This window comes from Cryptomeria japonica, chromosome 7 (genome assembly GCF_030272615.1).
Source record: "Cryptomeria japonica chromosome 7, Sugi_1.0, whole genome shotgun sequence".
Lineage (NCBI taxonomy): Eukaryota > Viridiplantae > Streptophyta > Pinopsida > Cupressales > Cupressaceae > Cryptomeria > Cryptomeria japonica.
The window spans coordinates 563859324-563881679 of NC_081411.1; positions in this window are offsets into that span (position 1 = coordinate 563859324).

The following is a 22356-nucleotide window of genomic DNA, read 5'->3' on the forward strand; positions in this document are numbered from 1 at the left end:
CAAAGTTTTCACAACCTTAGGATCATTTATTGCCTTATCAATTTCATTCTCAAATACATTTGTCAAAGAGAGATGTCTCTCGCCTTTAGATTCTGAGTCTGATTGTATGTCTAAGTGTGCCTCTTTTTGAATGTTTAAGGGTGACCTAGGATGAACATAACCAAAACCGAGATAAAATATTGGTTGAACATTTGATGATGACTCTTGTTGAAGGTAATTTTGACTTGATTGATTCAAATTAAGACTTGGTGGCACAATTTTTGGTGGTGTTGGTGGAACACTAGAAAATATTGATATCATTGGCATAAAAATTGGTTCAAAATGTGGTGGAGGCGCTAGTTGAATCATACCATATTTTGGTTGGATGAAATTACCCTCTGGTTGTGTTAGGTTGAACTTTGCTTGTGTTGGGTTGAATAAGTTCTGATTCAAGATTTGATTGAAAGAAGATTGATTTGGGGTTTGATCAAATGTGGTTTGATTTAGGACTTTTTTGAATGATGTTTGATTTGAGACTTGGTTAAAATTTGTGGTTGTTGTTCGAAGTTGGTTTTTCATGTCTATTTGTGAGATGAGAGTTGGTATGTATGATTGTGAGATAAGAGATTGTATGTCAACTTTCTCAAAGTTTGGAATTGGATCTTCAAATTTTTTAAATAGTTTGGACATCTAGGATCTACGCTTTTCAATATTTTTCACATTTTGTTCAAGGTCTCTATTTCTTAAGCTATTTTTTACTCTAGTAATGGAGAAATAGGGATGATATTTGTTTGGTCATGATAAGTTTGATCCAATTTTTGGGATATGTATAAGTTGGATTGACATGATGGATTGTTTGATTGCGATGACATGGTCCCATGAAATTTAGAAGCTTTATATGGAGATGATGCTCTTTCAATTGGAGGGTCGCCTTCTCTACTATACCAATAACGCTAAGTCATCATATTTGTTTTGGAACTAAGATCAACTTGGATGCTTGGTGATAAAATTGGGCCAATGCTTTGATTTTTTTTAGTTTTCTTGAAGTATTTGAAACATTGGATGAAATAAAATGCAATTAAGGATAATAAATGCAACCTTTTTTTTTTGGATTTTTGGGAATTTTGAAAATGAATAGATGCACTTAAGGATGACAAATGTAACCTATGTTTTGTGATTTTTGAGATTTTGAAGACCTTAGGAATGCAAATGTAGAGATGTAGCCCTGAGAGACTAGAATGAAGTAAAGACCTTAAAGGATCAAAAAGACAAGATGATGGTCAAATGAAAAAGTCATACCCATCACTGGACTGATGAGCTAGGGTTTTGACTTGATAATGGTGATAAAGGAGAAAGTTGGACAAGGTCTGACTCCTTAACAATAACTTAGGATTTGATCTAAGACTTGATTTTTGGGATTTTTAAAACTTGATTTTAAGAAAATAAATGCAAGCTATGCAATGAAATATTTTGAGATTTAGACTAAGCAATGAGCTAGATTTGAGACAATTCAATAATGAAATATTTGGAGACTTGGACTAAGCAATGACCTAGATTGAGACAATGTGACAATAAAAGATTATGATTATGTGATACTTAACCTAAGATGACACCTAAGTTTTGAAATGCAAGGTTGAAATGAGATTCCAAAGTTTTGATATTTTGATCTCCCATTTCTATTGAAATTTGAATGTTTTTGAGACAATTTTGAGACTAAACTTTGAGATAGTTTTTGAGACCATTTCAAGACCAATTTTGAGACAGTGATGTTTGGGTAGTTGTTTGAAATTTGGGTGAGTTGTGTTTGATTGAATTTTTTTCTTTTAACACTCACATAAGAATCATCATTTTGAATGACTATTTGACTTTGAAAAGATAAAAGTAATATCCAAAGGGCCTAGATTAACCCATATTTGAGATCATTGGTTTGAACAATTTGAGAAAATTTGCAAACATGTAAAACCTAGGCTTGGAAAAAGGTTGATACTTATTGAGGCCCTCACAATAGAATATAAAAAATAATACGAATAGGTAGAGATTAGGTGGCGCTTGCTCCCCAACACAACACCAACACACCTTTTCTCTTACCTTGAAGGTCCAAAAAAATATTGTAATCGAGGAGTTTTTTATTTCACAAAGAAGATTACATGGAGGGTGTCTTCTAGGTACGATCCACACACCTTGAATCAACAAGTATGGGTTTTTTGGCTTCTAAAACAAATTGGCTCTTAGTGGGGTAACTTCGAGGGCTTGGCGTCTATACATGCGACAGTGACTCACTAAAGAGACTATCCCAACCCTTATAAAAGGGTTTGATATACCTCACACAAATGTTGGTACTAGAGAAATTTCGGTATAGATGAACATCACCAAGTAGCTTTGGCTATAGCCTAGGCCATTTATGTAGCGGACCAAAGGAAATTATTGCTTAGATTCATCCCTTGGGGTGAGTACTTTTTCCTACCAAGGTAGGCTCTTTTCTACAAAAGAAAAATTCAGGTGTCATCGACACTTTTCTCTTACACCCAACAAAGGTGAAAAGATACTTAGTGCAATAGTCATGCCCACCCTACACAGTAAAAGTGCACGAGACAAAAAAAAAAAAAAACACACATTTGTTCATTACCTTAGCAAAATAAGTGTGTTTCTTGAGCCATGAAAACAAACATGCAATTTTTTGAAATTACAAGTCTTCGTCAAGCATCTTGCATCAAACTCATTAGTAATTTTTAGATAGAATTTTCATCCCACAATCGCAACAAAGCCCAAGAAAACATCAATAACATCAAAACCTTCTCATGGTATCAAAATAAAAAAACTTGCAAATTGGAATAAAAGATCAAAATAGAAACCACTTTTCACCAGACAACAACACAATTTCAAGGCTCAATTGCACATAATTAGGCCTCAATTGCAAAGAAATAAAGTTCAATTGCACAAAAATGGAGCTCAATTGCATAGAATAAGGCCTCAATTGCGCAACATAAACCCTCAATTATGCAACATCAACCCTTAAATGCACATAATCAGGCATCAACAACGCAATATAAAGACATAATTGCTCAAAACATGAAAAATGCTAAACCCTAAATCAGACATTCAGATTCTGCAACTGACCAAAATTGAAAAGATCCAAGCTACAAATTGTCCAATTTCCTCCACTATTAATGCTAGGTGAGAATTGTAGTGTTCATTTTAACCAATTTGTGAAATGAAATGGGAAATTGAAACCCTAATTAGGCTAGATGAAATTCATTTTAATTGCTTTGCAAATTAAAATGTGAAATTGATGTTAATTGAAACCCCAATTAGACTATGTGATTATTCATTTTAACCCTTTTGCAAAATGGAATGAATAATTATTGTCAATTAATCCCCTAATTAGGCTATGTGATTATTCATTTTATCCACTTAACAAAATAAAATGTGTAATTTGTGGTTCATTCAACCCCTCTAATTAAACTATATGCGAGTTCTAGGGTTTATTTTTAAGCAATCCAATTAATAAGTCTAGTAATCAGACATAAACATTCAACATAAACCCTGTATGATAGACTTCATATCATCAAACCAACCTGCATGCAAACAAACATAAAAAAATCAATCACAGTCAATAAATGTGCAACAAATAGCATCAACTATGTAGCCAAAGGGCCCAAGAATGCAAAAAGTAGGTGAAAATATGCAAAAAGCAAGAGCAAATGTTTAGGATTGAAGCTCAAATGTGAAAATCAGAAGAGAAACTACGTAGGACATAGGGGTCAAATGCACAATGGTCAACTACACAAAACAAAGAAACAAATGCACAAAACATGCTTTCAACTACACAAAATAGGCATTCAAATGTGCAAAACAGGCATTCAAATGCGTATAATAGTCTTTTGAATACACAAAAAAGACTCGCAAATGTGTAGAACAAAATTTCAACAACACAAAATTGATAGTCAATTATGCATATTTGATGATCAATCATGTAGATGTGATTCTAGGATGCATAAAACATTAAATTCCATTCTTTGGCACCTTCATGCGAACATAAACTCACAAATTCATTAGATTTTGATGTGATTCATGTCGAGTTTACCAAAATGTTGACTAGGAAAATTGGTAGAAGTACACATGATGTCATAAGCTAATCACAAAGCAAATATCATGAACAAACTAATAAAGACATCAAAATGAAACATAAAACAAACATAAACATGAAATGGTGTCACCAAAATGAATTCTTTTGATACTGCTTCATTGTTCTTCCTTTCTCCTCTAGTGGTGTGCAGTTCTTAATAAGCTGAGTGCAAATGTGATTAAAAGCAAAGTGATTTATGCAGCATGATCATGAGGATATTCAAAAAGCATGGTTATGAGAATGATAAATGAGAGTCCAATTTATAGATAATTTGAGATTGATTGGATGTCTAAGATTGATTTGGGACTGAAAGTGATCAATGAATGAGATTAAATGAGAGGACTACTTGTTAAGTGAGGATAAATAAGAATTTGCATGAAGAAATAGAAATGAGATAGAGTTAAGTGAAAATATTTATTTTGAACAAAATATGTCATTGGAAAGTGGAGGAAAGTAGTGATGAAAAATTTGAGTGGAGAAAGAGAGGAGTTAAAGTGGAAGATGGAAGAGTTAGAAGTGGAGACAAATAAACATGAAAAGAAGATAAGAGTGAATTAATAAATATTATTTATTGATTCCTCCACATGTTAGTTAATTAGGCAATTAAATAAAATAAATTTATTTAATTGTGAGAAAGATAAAAAGGAAACACATAAATAAAAATATTTATTTATCAAAGGAGAAACACTAGGATAGGGGTTAAATAATTATTTTTCCTAGGACAGATAAAGCCAAGAGGACAAAATGATTAAACATTTGACAAAATTATTTAATCGGACATATGGAAAGAGTGATTGAGGATAAATTGACAGAAAAGGATCAAATTAGAAGACATAATTAATAATTAATTAAATAATCAATGTTATTTAACTAAAGAGAGAAAGCCACAATGTTGACAAATGATAAAGACCAAATGACCAATAAAAAGCATAGTCGTAGGCGGTAACCAATTATGAGTGTCTATAGAGACCACAAAGTCTTGGACTATTACCAATTGCATACATATATTTTCAATCAAAATAATATAGCGCAAAGTCTACAATACTTGATTAAACTCTCTTTAAATAATAACTTCACCACAATGCATGATTGAACCGATATAAAATGATGAAACAAGAAAGAATTGAGAACAATCTTACTTCATCCACACATTGAATCCAAAACAAAGGTTGGATGCCAATCTACTTTATATATTAATTGAAAACTCTAAATTATAGCTCAAGCAAAAAATCTCAAATTGCTTTTTAAATTGGCAAAGTTTTGATGCATAAAAATAAAGATTAATATTTACAATAAGGCTTCCCCTTTATATAGTGAAGAGACTTGAGAAAAATTAGGAATCCCACAACTACCTTGACTTATTCAAAGTATGGTCCAATTTGATTTAGGACTTGTACTTTATTTACATGTAATTTCATATATACAAAAAGACATGTAAAATGTCAATTACAAAAAGAAAACTACAACCTACAAATCATAAAAAACTACTAAGTGTCTAGAGAAACTTCTTATTCTCACTGTTTTACTTTAGGAATTCTTCAAAATTTTGAAGGGCAACGCATTTTTTTTCTATCTATTAGCTCCTGAGGTAAGGACGAAAATAGTGTGAACCCATATAACTGAATCCTCCATGTTGATACGTCCCTTCTTATGCTTCTTTAAAATTGTTTGCAAATTATCCAAAATCATCTGCAAATCCATCAACTTATCAAGTGATAAATGTTTGAATTCATCTAACTCGATCTCATTCTGGACCAATGCATTGAACTCTTGAATAACCGAGTCTCCAGGGAGTAGTTTTTGATTCTCATCGAGCAACTTCCAAGGAAGTTCAAAGGTCTTAGTAGTAATATCAACCTCTTTTTTCATACATTCCTCCTGATCATCTTGCAAATCTTTGATTAGTTGCTCAAGAGTTTCTTTTCGAAGTTTGGTTGCTTCCATTTGTTGTATGTACATTTTTCTAGTGGAGATCGCTTCGTTATCCACTAGCACTTCTAATTTGAAGTCCTTAAGCTTGGTCCAAGCTTCAAGGTCCTTTTCTTGTGTTTCCAATTCTTGGGAAAATAGATTTAGTATTTTGTCTAAGTCATACCTTACACTGTCTAGAATATTCAAAAACTTGATAGGTGAACTCAATATGTGTGTACCTTCTAAAAGCATTCAATCTATCCATGCATTTACTGCTCTCCCTTGTTCTCCAATGCGCTCGACTTGTCTAATGGCATCTTCATCCACGAATGTTCCTACTAGTTCAATTACCATGGAGGACTAAGTGAACTTGATTAACATCATGGTGAGCTATTCCAATTGAAGCTTAAGTTTGTTTTTGATAGCTTTATCCTTGTCACACCCTACAACCAAAGCTTCAACAACTGCCTTAGCATCTTCCTTAGCACTTTGATGAGTTTACTTTCCCAATTCAATCCTACTTGTTTTATGTTATGATGCTTGAATGTCACTAGCAAGTTTGTCCTGTGTAGCACTGCTACCTCCATGTACTTTTTTCTTGATTAATCTACTTTTACTCTTAAATAATTTTGCCTTTTTCACACCCTTTGGATTAGCAAGAACCAACTAACCAAAATTAAAGTCATATGGAGAGATGGATTGATTTTTTCTCTTAGCTGTAGTTGACTATAACCAAGGAGGAATAGTAGGATCCACCTTTGTGCTGATAACTATTTCTTGAATATAAGCGGTCTACTGTGATTTGGTGATAGTTACAATGGGTGCAATATGAGTCATGATTGCAGAAGGGGTTTTTGTAGTCGAGGTTCTTGGGAGAACATTGGTCATGAATTTATCAAAATTTATGAAGGAAAAATCAAGCACAAAGGTGGTGACTTCTGATAGGCTAGGTAAAGAAGAAAGAGAAACAAATTTATTTCCCACATTGTCCTAAGGAGTATTAGGGATTGACTCATTCAAAGTGGAATATTGAACATACATTATTGGAGTAGTGCTAGGAACTACAAAAAAATGGGTGTGAACATAATAATAGAAATAATAGGTATAGATTGTACAGAAGATACACCAAAAATAGGGGGAAGATATTGTACATTGGTGGCAGAAGAAGTGGTTGTTGTAGGAATTGAGGTGGAAACTTGAAGAGCCACTTCAAAAGTTGACTCTTTCTCTGTTGTTGTAGGAAGCTATAGAAGATCTTCTTCTTGATACTCCTCTTCTTATCTTTCTCGGTCTTCATCTTGTTTGATGACATGCACATCAACTTGTTCTTGTGCTTCAATAGATGCTTCACCTTTACCTTTTTTATTATCTTTCCCCACTATTAATTTGAGCTTAGGTGCTTTCTTTGGGGTGGAGACATCCTCCCTATTCTTTGTCCTTAGCTCATATTTCTTCATAGGGGACCTTGCAGTGTCTTTTGATCTTGTTTAGAATTTTTTAAGCTTGATCCCTTTCTTTTACAACTAGATATTGGTATTGGTGAGAATACATTGGAATATTTCTCTAATAGAGTTTGATTCCTTTTGGGTCCATTGAATCCTCAGAAGCGGAGTGTCAATAATCTTATTTCGTGCATACATACTATCCACGATATCACCACCATCCTCCATTATATCAAGGATATTTTCTAGGTCAATATTTTCAATATTCTATAGTGTGAGTCAACAATAATCTAATCTTCTCACATCTTCTTCAGTTATGTACTCAACCCAAATATCCTCGATTTGATGTACATGAGTATAACTCTTCTTGAATTTATCTTTCAAACCCTAGTAGTCAAAATCCTTTCTCCTTTTTAATATTTTCGTTGTGACCCATTGCATTTTATTTTCCATTTGCTTGGCCTTATATAATGTAGTCAGTGAATACCAACCAATTGTGAAAGGAAATTTAATGCTGACTTTATGTGCCTTAGATTGTTGACCATGAACAATTATGATTTGCTAGCTCAACTCCATGAGGATACTACGATATCTTGACAACATGAAAGGAGATCCCTTGTAACAACCAATTTTGATATATGAGAATGTAAGGAACTGTAGTAATAAGCATCCATATTTCTTAATAGTGTTCCATGAATCTTTTGATGCTTTTGTGTTTTCCAATCCTTGATCAAGTAAACACATGAGAGTACAAAAGAAAGCATTGTTGACCCTTTTGAAATGATTTAATTTTAGCTTGAAGATCTACTAAGGTTAGTACTTGTAGATAGGCACAACATTTATGCCCCACTCCAACGTGAGACCTACAAAGTATCTCATGGAGGTTACAACATAAACCAAATAGGACGTCATGTAATACTTTAAGGTAGTGGATAATTGGGAAAATTTCTTGCAGGTTGTATCACTAATATGCTCTCCCCATTAAATCATGTCACTTCCCTTCTTGACCACTTCGATGTACTAATATATCCATTCTTGGAAGACATTTGAAGCAGGCAAACCTTTGACCCTGCTAAGGAGAGTTATCATGTCTCCTATTTCTTCCTCGAAGTCTCTCTTGTAAAGGAACTTTGGTCATCTGATAATTGTTGCCTTGGATGTCTCCAACAAATTAGTGCTTATGTTTTTCTTACACTTTTGAGTTCCTTTCATAATTGTATTGAGTTAAATTAGAGGTGACATCTGCATATTCTTCCACATCAGGTCACTTGAAGATTTTGTCAAAGAACTCAACATCTAACTTGATTATCACCTTCCCACTTGCATCCTTAACCCTTCTTGTTTCCTTGTCAAAGTGTGTTTTTGTCACCAAGACAAACTTTGGGTTGTGGGTTGCTAACGGGAAGGATGCAAATAGATGAAGGCCACTACTGACAAGTGCTTTCATATTGAATCTTTGTGGTTGCCTTTCTATCTAATCTAGGAATTCAAACATAATCATGTGCCCAATTTCAATCTCTCTAATGTCTTTAACATTTGAGGATACTAAGCTTTCCAAAAAAAAGTTTAGATATTTCTAATATTATAACTTTATTCTTTTACTCGTGGACTATTCAAACACCAGGAATTTCAAATTCAAGTGAGACTAGTGCTCAAAATTGAGAAAAACAAGTATTTTGGAAAACTTACTAATCGGGTTTTAAAACCTAATTTGCACAAGGTATGGTTGAATAAACTGCAAATCATATCTTAAAAATTGATTTGCAATTTAAGGGGTAATGTAAATCAAATGTGCAAATTGGGTTTAAAAACATGATTTGCACTTAACTAGTTATCACATGTAAATTAGGTCTTGAGACACAATTTTCACATTAGGTTAGTGCAAATGTGTCAAAGTGTAAATTGGGTTTTGAAACTCAATTGACATTCTCTTGGGAAAAACTCAACTTGCCAATCATGTTTCAAAACCTAATTCACATGTTGAGCAAATCAATCAAGGTGTAGGTTGGGGTTTGAAACATGACCTACATCTAAGGGGAATATCCTAAGTTGTAGGTTAGGTGTCAAAATCCGACCTACTCTTTGTGATAGAAGTGTGAAGTGTGGTGCAAAAGTTATGGTGTCAATTGGGAGTTAAGGCCCAATCAACACACTATGTGTGTTGGTTGGGTCTTAACCCCCAATCAACACACAATATTGTTGTGATAAAAAAAGGTGCATTGATCAGGCTTTAGGGACAACCTAACATGGTGAAACATGAGTTGGTTAGATCCTAAAACACGACCAACACACAAGTGTGGGTCTTTTAACACAAATGGAGTTTGAGTTACATAGCTCAGACTACACCAAATGAGGGTGTAGTTTGTGCTTTTTAGTCCAAAATTTACCTTATCACATGTGATGCCATGCATGTAAGGAGGGTCAGGGTTTGAAAACCCAACCTTCGAAAACAACAATACAATAAAACAAAACCTTAAGAAAATAAAGAACCAAACAAAAATAGAAAACAAGTACCTACAAAAAATGATGGAGAACAACAAGATTCTTCGCAAACCCGCACAGACAAGAGTAGAAAGTGCACAAGAGTGAGTTGAAAATACAAAATTGAAAAACAAATGGCAAGATAGAAGGGTGCAAAAATTGATTTATAAAAGGATTAACACGAAGTACAATTAATGTAGTTTGTATGGAATTAGGAGTGATATTCGGGTCTTAAAACCTGAAATGCACTCATGTGCATTTCGAGTTTGAAACCCTCAAATGCACTCAAAAGTGCAAAAGGCTTGTAATTCAGGTTTCTAAACCCAAAATACGAGTAATTTTAATAAGAAAATGCAAAGTTGGGTTTTAATCCCGAAAATGCACAAAAAGAAGAAAAGACTAACTTTTAAAACTAAAGACTGACAGAAACATACAAGTTGACGCCTGACTCGATCAAGGTGATTTTCAAGTGGATTGGTCGATGCATGAGGGAGACCCTAAAATACCTCGTAAAGCATTCTTAGAGTTTGTGGGCTATGAAAGGGTCAATTTTTGTAGGGGTTATCACACAATTTGTGTCAATTGCAAATCTCGGATAACATAATGGAATAAGGAGGCAAAGAACAACATTATTGCAAGGCCTTATCTCTAAATGTCCTAGCAAAAAAATTAGCCATAAGTCTATGATCATTTGAAAAATTGCTACACAAGGTTTGAAATGTTTTTAGCTGAGTCAAGGGATCACCTTTTCCATTATATGTCTCCAAGTGAGGGATTTCCATGTATTGAGGGATAATGGTATGAATGATATCTTGGGAAAGTGGGCTACCAATATCAAAAGTGAGAATGTTGAATTTGGATTGGGTCAAGGAAGAAAGTTGTTGCATAGATGAAACACTTTGGGCTAGGTTACTGATGGTTTCTTTGGTGGATAGGTTGGTATTGGACATGTTGGATAATGAGGTATGTGGAATATTATGGGAAATGGATGGAGCATTTGAATATGAAAGTGGCACATTGTGGTAAGTAGGTATAGGAGATGGTTGTGAAATACATGGAACACTCATGAAAGGAGGTATGATAGGAATTCCTCCAAGATTAACATGTAGGATTGACATTTTATGTAGATGTAGCCATGATAGGTGGAGTATAAGTAGGCACATTAGGCAATAATGTTGGGGTAGGAATGGGATTTTCAATGTTATTAAAAGGATTAGAAGGATTAAGAGATTTGGCACAAATTTTCATGGACATGATATTATCATTCACAATATGAGATATGCCATGCAACAAATCAACTCTATGTTCAACATTTTGAACCATCCTCCTCAACCCTTCAATTAAGGGGATTGCTTCACTATTTGAGTATTCTTGACCCATCTAATGTTTGCGCTTTTCCAAATCATGGACAATCTTTACTATTTGGCTAGAAGACACTCATGTTAGGGAGTCATCCTCATTATCAAATATGTATCCATTTGAACTTCGAATAAAAGGTAGAATGTTGATGATATTCTAAGTTAGATAGAGTATGTTGTGATTAGAGGTTACAACACTCAAGCAAGGGCCATTTGATGTATTGTAACACTCTTTATAGTATAGGTTGTTAGTATTAATGTTAGTTATATTGTTAGTTAATTTGATAGATTAATTGTTATGTCTATTTCTTTTAAGTTAAATTGACATAATCAATTTAGTATTGTTAGATTAAGATTGTATGATTTAAGTTGCAACATAGTCATAGTAGGAAATCGCCCACATTCATTGCCATGTCAATTAACTATAGACCCAGAATCATTGCTATGCAGATAGGTTCTTTCAACATTGTTTACATTATGTTTAAGTTTGTTGATTTTAGTTAATTTCCTATACGTGATCGATAGATAGCTTAGGGAAACCTTAACAACATATATAATTCCAACATCATCCAAGAAGGCACGTCCTTGATTGATAATTAAATGAATGTTTCAAAGAAAATAGGTTACTTGATAAGGGATTCATTCGTTCATTGAGTTGTATGCATTGAGTTTTCTGAATCAACCTATTGAACATGGTAGGAGTCAGTCAAGAAGTACATAGAGAAGATTTTAGTGGATATGAGGATTAAGTACAAGGTCAATAATCATAAATAATTGATGTAATGGATGGAACAAAAGGAAGATATTTAAGGTCAATGCCAAGTCAAGCAAAAAAATGAGATACGATACTCCCTTTTGTAGTAGTAGTTTGTCTATAATAAATCAAAGAATGGATAGTATAGATGGATAAATATTTTAATTTTGAATCCATGGAGGACTCAAAAAACTTGAAGCTTAGTATCTTAAATTGTACTCACCTACAATTTCATCCTGGCCTAGGCCTCACTTTGGCATTATGTTTTCCAAGGCCTGATTGCAATGTTGATTTTGCTCTCACCACCTATCTACCCTGCATTTGCATCATCTTCCCAATTCTCCCTATCGACCTTCCCAATTAAAACAATAACTCGGCTTAAAACCTTAACTCAGAGATTGGACATCCATCCTGAATAGCTATCATTCCTATGATTGAGGTTCCATTTACTTGTCAACCCAAGGACATATTTATTGAAATGGGCCAACATAATTTGTGCACTAAGTTCTAGTAATATCCATTCTATTCTACTGCAACAAATAAAATTAATGAAATAAACATACATAAATGTAATGACTAGAGTACTACAGGAAATCTTAATGCTGAAAGGTAATTTATGCAACAAACTATCATCAATGTTCAAAGCTAATAAACAAGAACTACTCTATTTGTCTTGGCTACAGGAACAGTCACAAGTTCTGGTTCCAGTGGCTACAGGAACAGTCAACTGCTAGAACAACAACTATAGAAAAAGAAAATTAACGTAACAAATGTACAGGATTGCTCACCAAGTGGGCCCCCTTGGATGAGCACGTCCATAACTCAAATAGCCTTATCTGTTCAAAACACCATCACTTTATTCATCATCTCAAAAGTTGTTACATTCTATGGAAAATAGAGAGGAATTATGTCTGCTTTTCCAAAACTCTGTCTATCCCTGCGAGGAGGTCCAAAACTTTATTTATATGAAAGTTACAACAAACTACTAACTACCTAGACCACGCCCAGAAGAATAGGCATAAGTTTTTATGACAACAAAGAAATAGAGAAGAGTCAACCACAAAGATTGTGGGACGTTTATCATTATATGACCAAGAATATAGCACAATGGTTCCTATTAGATTGTCGATCACTAAGAATAGTCATAAATAAGTTCTTGAATTGCTCTGTTATTCTTCAGCCACTCAGTTACCAACTTTCTTCATTATCTTCAATTCTTCCAACCACCTTGACTTAACCTTTAACGACTTGAATGGCACAATCCTCCTTCCTAGCATGGTTTGACCGCTTCTGCTACTACTTAATAATTCTTGCATCATGAGTTAGTGCACACAAACACATACATATCCATTTTATATCAACCATAACATTCATTCATCCACATATAAAGTTATCATAATAATTCACATAGCTACAAGAATATATTAGCCAAAATAATACAAAATTTATTTAATGTCCAACATGCACAAGATCAAAACCTCTAGGAAGATTATCTGACGGACACATCCTATACCCTTGACATTGTCCAATTATGCAATTTAAACCATGAAAAACATAACAAATATGAACATAAAAAGAGCTATTATTTAAGCTCATCACTCCCCATATTTTGGAATCTTGATTTTCAAGACTAGGGCATACCATGTCTAGGCCTTTTAATTAGGCCCCAATTAAAGCATCATAATGGTCATCACTAATGAGCAAGAATTTTGGCCTCCTTCAAAACTTTTATTTATTTTTGAGCTAGAAAGTATAAAAGGACTTGTCTACCCCTCTCATTTGAATATAATTGTAATCAAGATCACAATTACACTCTAGCGAATTCATGTGAGAAAGCAATCTTTCATTCATCAAGCATTGGAGCAAAAGTGAAGTCAAGTTCAAACATTGAAGATGGCATTCATGATCAATATTTTATGCAGGCATCATACATGAAACCCTAAAATATGTGTGAATACAAACAAAACTTCATCAAGGTAAATATTGTGGTTTCAAGCATTATATTTTAGATTTGGACTTTCCCTCAAATGGAAAGTATTTTATTGGAGTCTTTCATTACATTTGTACATTCAATTTCATTGTTAATTCCAAAATTAGGGCTTGTCCTAATGCAGAACCCTATTCCCAACATATTTCCCTTTCTTTCTGTGTGTAGGAAATAGGTGCAAAGCTATACTCAAGAAATACGACAGAGTTAACAGTGACAAACAAGTTCAGCTTTCGACCATAAACAATTTAGAGGACTGGGCGAATTCGTACTACCTAATCCTAAAAAATTAGGTTGAATTTTTTAGAACAGTTTGACACATCTTCTTTTGCCCAGAACCAAGTTTGTGGCTTAGTGGTATATCTATAGCTTGTTGTTTCTCTCAGTCTACTTCAATAATTCATTGTTTTGCCCTAATTTCACACTTATCATCCAATCTTCAATTGGAAAGGAGGCAAACAAACTAGTGAATCTAATAAGAATTTCAGCCTTTTCCTTATTTAGATTGTGACTAGATATATTGGATTCACCCTTTTTTCAATGTATTGGCTAATTTGGTTAATTAGTGGTCTTATCCTACTTGATGAAACCCTAGTTTCAAATTACACCATTACATTTTTCTAAACTTGACATGTTGCATGCTTAATTATGATTTCTTGTCTTAGATTTGATTGTTTATGTATTTTAAAATCCAAGTTTGCACTCATATATTGACTTTTCAATTGAATTACATAAATTTAGAGGTTAAATTCATGAAAAAATCTAATTTATAATTATACAACTAACTTGTGGGTTGCATAATTTTTCAAGTGTATTTTCAAATCTGATATTTATGACATGTTATGTAATGATTTAGAGGCATTTTTTTGTTCAAATTCAGAATTTGCATTACTCAATCATTTGGTTAATCAATCGTTGTAACAAAAAAATACATTTCTTAATCATAGTTTTCAATATTTGCATTCAAAATTCCTTCCTTTATGCGTGAGTTTTGTTACCATTAGTCCTACATAAAATATTCTCATGAGAAGAAGTTGTAGAATTAAGGCTTCCCAAGGTTTAACCACTAGGGGTATGGTGCCTCAATTAGATCACTTATTCCATGAGAAAGTTGGTGCTTCCTCTAATCCAACAAATAACATCATTTATCCCCATTCTCCTCATACTTCTCATGATGTGGATGAATCACAAACTAGAGTTACTATTAACAAATTGGAGAAGATTGACAATGAATTTGAAAATCTTCAACAATGGATGAGTCAAGAATACTCGGAAAGTGAGGCAATCCCATAGCTTGAAGAATTAAAGAGAATGGTGCAAAGTGATAAAATTGGTGTTGATTTGTTGTGTGACCTTTCTCATATTGTTGACAGTAAATCATGGCAAACAAAAGTTGTGTCAAAGTCCTTGGTTACTCTCAACCCACTAGTCAACTTAATCATTCCATTCCTATGCTGACATCCTTGCCTAGTGTGCCTACACTTACATTTTCTATCATGGATACTTCCACACAAAATATTAATCATACACATGTTTGTCATGGGGGAAATCCCGTCAATCAATATTATTACATACCTCTTCTTGTAAGTCTTCCATTTGTATTCTAATCATCTCCCATACCGACATACCATACTATTCCACCCCCTTAGTCTCAGCCTCCACCTACATATACCAACGTTACTCCTCCATCCCAATCCAACATGTCCAATTTCAATCTATCCACCAAAGCAACCATTAACAACCTAGCCCAAACTATCACATCTCTACAACATTAATTGGTTTCCATTACTCAATCCAAGTTCAATGTTCCCACATTTGATGTAGAAAGCCCATTATCAGATGAAATTGTTCATGTTGTTCCTCCTAAACATATGGAAGTCCCTCAATTGGATTTGTACAATGGAAAAGGTGACCCCTTGACTCATGTGCAGACAATTCAAACTTTATGTAGTTATTTTTTCATGACCAAAGACTTGTGGCTATATTGTTTACTAGAACCTTTAGAGATAAAACTTTGCAATGGTATTGTTATTTGTCTCCTTATTCTATTACTACATATCAACAATTGTCTAATGATTTCATTCAACAATTTTAAAATAATATTGGTCCTAAAATTACTTTGACTGATTTAATTCATTGTAAGCAAGGAGTTAAAGAAAAAGTGACTGATTTTATTGGTAGATATAAACATTGCATTATTAAATTGCTTGTCAAGTAAAAAATGATGTTCAAATAATTTTATTACTAATTTACAAAAAGACATTAGAGATAAGATTCTATTTTTTGAGTTTACTTCCTTTACGCAATTGTGTGCAGTGCTTCATAATTATCAGCTTCAAGTGAGTCAATTTGAATCATCCCGTTCAATGGTTTCGATTGATAAGAACGAAAGTTCTCAAAAATAATTTGTGAAGTTTAAACAAAATAAAGGTAACATCAAGATAAATGATAACATCAACACTCAAGTGGCAACCATGACATTAGGCGTGACCCCTTTATGCATATACTTTATAAAATAATTTACTCCTCTTTTTGAGTCTTTGCATAATATAATGTCAAATTTGATAAATTCTAATGCATTGAAACTTCCTCCCTTCAAGCCAATTGACACTTCTAAACCATTTCCATCCTATCATGATCCCAAAGCCTTTTTTCAATATTATCGTAAACCTTGCCATGATATCTATAAATGCTATACACTGGGAACTAAGATTCAAGACTTGATTGATAATAATATTATGTCCATAGTTGGTGTGAATGAAAAATGAATCAAGTATGTATCTCCTCCTAATCAAAACCTCCAAATCTTCACCAATCCTTTTCCTTCTCACTCCACTAATGTTGTTGAGTCTAAATCTCTTTCCTTTTCTCCTGATGACCTTGGTATGGAATCTAACAATGTTGTAAATCTTGCTGACAAACTGACACCTCCTAAAGACATGCATTACCTTTGATCCTAGTGAGGCTATTGTTGCACCTCATGGCCCATTATATATCACTGCATATATCGAAGATAAACTCTCACGAGGGGTGCTCATTGATCCAATATGTATGGTAAATGTGATTACTAAAGATTACCTTTATATATTATAATTGTATCAAGCAACATATGATAAATCTAATGTTGTGGTCAAGGTGTATGATGGTTTCTCTTGTTCTACTATGGGTTATATTACTCTCCCTGTTGAGGTTGGTACTAAGTGCTTAGATGTGACTTTTGCTATCATTCCTACATCAGATCATTTTTGTTTGAAGTTGGGACATCCTTGGCTCTCTTTCATGAAAGTTATTCCTTTTATAATTCATAAATGGTTAAAATTCTCTCATAATGACACTATCATAACAAATAATCATAGCCTTTCCAAACCCACAACAAAACATGCTAATTTCACCCTTGATTACTTTTAGCCTCAACAATCTGAGCCTCTTAAACCTCAAAAGACATCCTTTTCTTATCTTATCAAAAGTGGAAAAATGGGACGATCATGTCCTTGAGTAAACCTAGAGAGACCCTATACCTATGGATATTCCTCCTCCTCGTAATGGACTTGGTATTCTTCCTAAACCTTGTATTCCTCCTATATATGCCTTAGTCCCACCTCCTATGTCTTACAAAAGAAAGTTTTTGGAATCTTCTATGAAGCAACCTAGTATGGCTTGTTCTATTCCCCATTTAAAGGAAGAAAAGAAGCCTATGTCCATCCTAAACCTTTGCAATTCACAACTAAAACTAAAAGGAATCATTGTGCGAGAGAATATCAATGAAGACAACATTCCAAGGCTCGTGAACTTGCTTCCCAAACCATTTCCTCCCTTAAGACACCAAATGTTGACTTGATCCCATTTGTCCAACCTTTGCCTAATCCAAGGGAGGAAGTTCAACCTAAATCACCTAGATTAAAAATGCTTAAGAAAAATAATGGTTCGTTCTCTTTTAGTATTGAAGATCCTATTTTTATTAATCTAGATGATAATATGGATGATGATGTTGTTCGCGCTACCAATTTTGATTCTAATGATTCTGATGATATGTATGAGCTTATTGATGTTAATCATGATACATCTTTACATTTTTTTAAAGCATTAACCCTAGCTCCTAGTGACAAACAAAGTGATTCGTCATTAGAGCATGGTCCTTGTTTGGAATTTGTAGTAGCTCTATTTTCCATGCTCGAAGTGGCTCCTCTTGCGTCTTGTCCACCTTCCCTAAGTAGTGTTCAACAAGATTGGTAGGTAGATTATTTTCTTGACTAGCTTCATTCATGTCGTGGATCCTCTCTTGTGTGTTTGCTTGTTCGTAATGTGCTTCCCCCTTGATGTGTTGCTTGATATGTTTTTTTGTTATTTTAGCTTCTCTTTGGATGAACCTTGTTACTCTGTTGGTGCAAGGTAATAAAGAGGCTGAATTTGTTGTGACATTCTTCTATTTTTATTGCTTTTCTTCTATATGTTGTTCCTTGTGTTGTCTACTTGGGGACAATGCAAAGCGTTGAGATCTCTTTTTGGTCTCTTCCATGTTGACTCAAAAGACACATGTTCTCTTCTTCCATGTGTTTGTAGTTCCACTACCTTTGGGGGATTCAATACAAATATCTTTGATATAAATTATTTATAATAAGAGCATACTAACCCCTCAGTTAGTGGATCCCTCGTGTGGTTTTATGTTTTCTAACTATTATCCTTTAATTTGTCCTTTCTTGGGGGAATCTCATTGTGGTAACGTGCTTGTCTTTTGGATGTATGCTACCTTAAAGCAATTTATCCCAATAAGGATTTTGCAATCACTTTAACGTGGGGACATAAATTCCACTCAATGTTACACTTTACACACACAATGACATGTTTTTAATTCTCAAGTTACTTTACAAGTTGAGACTTTTTCTTTGTAATTTGGTATTTTTCTTTTTCATAACTCATAGTAATCAAATCTTACTAGGCTAGTGTAGTCCTATTATCTCTCCTATCCTTTCTTATGTTGTTCCTTTTATCTTGATACATGATTAGTAAGATCCTAAAGTCCTTGGGGGCTTAGTGTGTCTTATCTCTTTGATATCTTGATAGAAGTTTTTCAATGAAATTTTGTACTTTACCATGAATATGATTAGTCTCATACTCCCGCTAAACTAGGGGCTAAGTGTAACACCCTAAATTGTAATTGCCTATAATTTTGTAATCACCTAGGCCTTAATTTGGCTTTTTTCTTTCCAAGGCCTAATTGTAATGATGATTCTGCTCACACCACCTATCTACCCTATATTTTCATCGTCTTCCCAATTCTTCCCCATTCCAGAGTTGATTTCCAAGATCAGGGCATACCATGCCTTGGTCCTCAGGACTAGTGCATACCATGTCCCGAGCCTCTAAATTAGGCTCCAAATTAAAGCCTCATAATGGTCATCACTAATGAGCGGGAATTTGGATCTCGTGTTGGCCTACTCCAAAAATTTAATTTGATTTTTGGGTTGACAAGTATAAAAGGAGGTCTACCTTTCTCATTTGAATCTAATCAAAATTAAGACCTCAATTACACTCTAGCAAATTCAAGTGAGTAAGCAATCAGTCATTCATCAAGCATTGGAGTAGAAGCGAAGTCAAGTTCAAGCATTGAAGATGTCATTCATGCGCAATTTTTATGAAGGCATCATACATGAATCCTAAAAGCTTCGTGTGAAGACAAACAAATTTTCATCAAGGTAAACATTGTAGTTTCAAGCATTACATTTCAGATTGAGTCTTTCCCTCAAAAGGAAAGTACTTTATCACAATCTTTCATTACAATGGTTAATTCCAAAATCGGGGTTTGAACTAAGGCAAACCCCTATTCCCAACATATTTCCCTTTATTTTTATGTGCAAGAAATATGTGTAGAGATGTACTCGGGAAATATGATAGAGCTGACAGTGACAAATAGGTTTAACTTTCAACGACATAAAATTTGGACGACTAGGGCGAATATGTACTACTTGGTCTCAAAAAATTAGGCTGAACTTCTAAGAACAGGTTTGACACATCTTCTTTGCCTAGATCCAAATTTGTGGCTTAGTGGGATAGCTGTAGCTTACTGTTTCTGTTAGTCTACTTCAATAATTCATTGTTTTGCTCTAATTTCACAATTACATTATAAATTCAATTAAGAAAGAGGATAAGTCATCCAAACCAATTGAATCCAAACAAAATCTCAGTCTCTTTCCCATTGGGATTGAGCCTAGATATATTGGGTTCAACCCTCTTTCAATGTTATTGGGTTAATTAGGTTAGTTAGTGGTTTTATTATCTTAAACCTTAATTCCTAATTTTCCATCCATTACACCTATACAAATTTGAAAGGTCAATAATCCTCGTACTGGTATCACATGTACATAGAGAGACAAATAAACATAAGTGAGAATACTAAGTATTGCAATCATTTGATAAAAAAACTAAAGGACAAATTCCTATAATTTTTTTTTATTAACTTAGACTATTCAAAAAATTATAAAACTTGAGACAAAAGAAAGGAATGTTAAAGACTACATAGAATTATTATCTAGGATAAGTATTCATGCTAGTAACATCAAGGATGATGAAGAGGACTCGAGGTATATAAATAGTCTATTTATTTAACAATGAATGGGTGCTTGGAGTGCTTTTTGACGAGTTTTTCAAATGATTCCACATAAAATTTTAATATTTATTTTAAATTGCCTAATTTTTTTTATTTTCAATCGCCTCACCATAATAATTCTAACTTTGTCTAGTTTTCCATCATTTTATTGCCTCCTGAAATTATTTTCTCTTGACAAAGATTGAATCTATATTGTTGACCTTTTTCCCTTACCCTTTATCAGTTTCACCAAAAAAAAAAAACCGGTTGAAAAGTTAAAATACAACTTTATAAGGTAAAAAGTTATGATTTTCATGTTTATCTTCTCATTTCAAGACAAGAAAAAAGAGAGAAAAAGTAGTTTTTTTCTAAAAAATAAAAATATAATAATAGGAAGTTTGATATATTTTTCTTACAAATTTCATTTATAGAACTTTGAAACCTCATAATTTTTGTAAATGAACTCTTTTTTGGGTTCCATTTTTGGATTTGGGAGTTTTTTCTTACACTATGTTGTGACATGAGATATTGGTTCTTATTATGTACTTGGGTTTTTCTTTCAAATTTGTGGTCCTTTTTTTGAAATATTGTAAATTTTTTTCAGCACACATTTAGTCATTGTAATCACACTTACAAAGTGGCAAATCTTGTAATTGTGTAGGGGGTTTATGCACTTCATTGATAGGGATCTTGTATTCACGAATTAAGATAAAATTCCACTTTTGGGGGCTTCCCTAATGCCTCATGATATATATATATATATATATATATATATATATATATATATATATATTTTCCTCTCTTGTAGGTTATGTTTGATTCGTAAAACCATCCAAGAGAAGGAACCAAGAGTCACGACCCCAAGCAAGATCTATTATCCTATCCTATCTCCTTAAACTAAGTCAAGTGATCTTGAATAGAAGGTACCATGGTCAAATAGATACGATCAATTATATAGACTAAGTGATCTCATTATTTTTTAGGATATTCTCCATCACAAAGCATGTGGAGAGCTCTTTCATTTCTTGGACCATAAATAAGTAGTTGGACCTAGAGATTTTGAACATCCACTTGATAGCAATGCTTCCTTTGGGAACCTTGCACATGTGGATGATAATCCTCCTTCTCATTTTGTATATAGCTCTTACAAAATCAACGTGAGTGGATGACAAGATAAACAATGCGATAATCCACCTTTCATAAATGGGGAACACTATTTAGGACCAAGTTTTCCACTTTGATGACAATGTTTCTATAACTACATCATCATGTTCCTTGACACCTATTCTATCTCATACTCTACATGTATCTGAGATGTCACTTTCTACAATTGGACTAAGATCTTCTAATAAGACGTTAGCTCATCCCATCACTAGCATGAGGACTAATTAGCATGTTCGAAAGTTTATAATTCTATTTGTTCCCTTCATATTCTTTCACAAACTAGTAATACCTTTTGCATGCATCTATGGACCTATCTCTTTCTAGGAGAAAACACAATGCTTGGTGAAAGTGGATCTTAATCAACATTTAGTATTGTTTGTCCATTTTTTGTGCAAGAGGTTACACATTAGGGGTCCTCTTTCTCTCTTTGTACACTCTCTTTTGAGGTTATTATTACTCTCACATTCTTTTATTTGGGCCTATATTCACCTACCTAATTTTTGTTTAAGAGGGGGGGTGGGGGGGAGGTGGTTGTTAGTTTAGGATTTTTATCATGTTATCATTTTTGTTA